Here is a 2,427-nt window from a genome sequence, read left to right as displayed (position 1 = left end):
TCTGGCTCTCGTGTGTGGCAGTCAGAGGTCTTTAGGATAATGACAGATGCACGTTGGCCATATAATTTGGGTGGTTCTACCACAACTGCTGGTTCTACTAGAGTTGCTGGTCCTGTCACTCCTGCCCCTGCACTCTGCTGCTACTTCTCAGTCTTCTATTGATGTACCACCATCCACTTCAGGTGTCTTGCCGTGGACTTTTGACTGTGGTGCTTCTTTCATGACACCTGATCGTACTTGTCTTTCTTCCATTTGCCTCATATTCCACTCACTGTTCAAACTGCTGATGGCTCATCTCTTTCGGTTGTTGGTCGTGGCACTCTTTCATCCTCTTCTTTCATGTTCCCAATGTTTCTTATGTTCCTAATTTGACCATGCAACTTATTTCTGCTGGTCAACTCATTGATCATGGTTGTCGTGTTATTCTTGATTCTGACTCTTGTCGTGTCCAGAATCTCAGCATGAGTCTCTTGGTTGGTACTGGCCCTTGCCGTCATGATTCTCTCTTTGGAAGCTTGACTGGTTTTGTCTTCCTTTCATTCTAACAAGACCAAAGTATCCCAATAAATAGATTAATTTATGGTAGTTCTAGCTCTGTGAATCACACTCTTCTAATCTCTTTTGGAAAAAGGAAAGATAACTTTTTTTTTAATTTAATTCGCAGCACATCAAGTATCCCTATAAATAACTATTATTGATAATCTATAACAGAACAAGTCTTCTACAGTCTGTTAAGCAGACAATGGGAGCGAACATCCCAGTCCATTAAGTTGGTAAGCCTAGCAGCATTGAGCTAAGATGTTCTCCCAAACTCTGCAAGCCTTTGCAAACAGAAAAATTGCAAAAGTTATAAAGGATATCATATTTTGTTTCGCGACCGTGCCTAGGCAGCTACAAGAAGTAGAGAAATATTACCAGTTTCGCGCCGAGCTTACCAAAGGGAAGGATGACCAAAAACACAAAAAAGAAAAGAGAACCAAAAGAAGCTGAGGATTACAACAAACTTAAAGACGATCTCAACTGTAGGAAACCTGCCAACGCCAAGTCAAGGCCACCTGGGCTACGAACTCCCTAACCACCCGACGTCGCGCTCGGCCGTTGAGGCCATGCACAATCCAACAGACGACATGAATCCTTAACGCGTTAAAGATATCATATACAATGCTAGAATCAAGCAACTGCAGTTGATGCTAATCACAACAATTGAAGCTGCGTAACAGGAGAAACAAATACAAAAATTTGCTTCTTTGTTTGAGGACAAATTTGAAATTACGCCGAGGCTTGTTGCTCTTATTCATGGTGGCTGCTAGACCAGCCTGATGTGAAGAGCTTGATACGGCCACGGACCACATCACCATTCACAGGCAGCATAGCAGTCGTTGGTGAAGAAATTCCGTCGATGAACTAGTCCTGCAAACACTTGAAGAACTGAATCCACCCCCAAAATGTTAGACCTAAACAAATGGTTATGTATTAGTTTCAGAAAAAAATCACGGGAGAGTTCAAAAGGAGGGAAAGCGTCATGCAGATTTAGGAGCAGAGATGAAGCAAGGAAAACTACATAAAAGGATAGAGAGATAACCTGCCTTTTTTTTAGCATAAAAACATGTCCTTCTGAGGCTCTGGGAACTGGCATACTCGTGGTGCACCAACGGCTGAACCCGAGACGATCGACGGACGGATCCAGGCATCGAGCACACAGGGAAAGGGTGTCGGTGGGCAATGGCCACGCCACACTGATCGCTGACTGACCGTGGTGGCGAGGACGACGCAACGCAACAGCGACCGCCTGCTCGGGGTCCGGTCGCTGTCTTCCCACGTCGGCAGTGCGTGTGGGCGAAGCCCTGTGGACGACCGGTCCTGTCCTGTTGGATGAGCGCGAGGGACGACGGCGGCATCGCCCCCAACTTTTGTTGTCGTCAGGACCAGCGGAGGCCACCAAACCTGCCTCTGTTCCATTAAGACTAGACCAGCAACACTAAGGCCCTGTTTAGATTTCAAAAATTTTTACCCCAAAGTGTCACATCGAATTTTACAAATGTAGACGAAAAACAAAACTAATTACACAGTTGGGTAAGAAATTGCGAAACGAAACTTTCGAACCTAATTAGTCCATAATTAGACACTAATTGCTAAATACAAATGAAAGTGCTACAGTAGCCAAAACCAAATTTTTTCCCAACTAAACGCGCCCTAAACTCCAGTTAGACCTGCGTCGTGCGTACAAACACACACCTACTCGCTGCTGCTCAGCACGATTCTCAGATCCTCTCAAGTCGCAGTTTCATTTGGCCATTGGCAGCCTTCAATTCTTCACTAGACTGGTAAGGCTTCTCAATCGTCTTTCAAACACACTATTGAAGTATTGATGTCCCCAAGGCACCAGTTCGTAGTACAAGCTGACTGAGACTCTGCGGCCAGCGCGAA

The 2,427-nt window shown here is 45.2% G+C and overlaps 1 long non-coding RNA gene across 1 annotated transcript; it reads right to left on the bottom strand.

The window, feature by feature from the left end:
- Positions 1-1,130: 1,130 nt before the first annotated feature.
- Positions 1,131-1,981, bottom strand: LOC136546679 (uncharacterized). The gene is made up of 2 exons (XR_010781416.1): positions 1,587-1,981; positions 1,131-1,454 (listed from the first exon to the last, which is right to left on the bottom strand). It is a non-coding gene; the product is annotated as an uncharacterized lncRNA (long non-coding RNA).
- Between the last annotated feature and the right edge of the window lie 446 nt (positions 1,982-2,427).

The sequence above is a fragment of the Miscanthus floridulus genome, chromosome 1 (genome assembly GCF_019320115.1).
Source record: "Miscanthus floridulus cultivar M001 chromosome 1, ASM1932011v1, whole genome shotgun sequence".
NCBI lineage: Eukaryota > Viridiplantae > Streptophyta > Magnoliopsida > Poales > Poaceae > Miscanthus > Miscanthus floridulus.
This window is presented reverse-complemented; position numbering and strand designations above follow the sequence as displayed.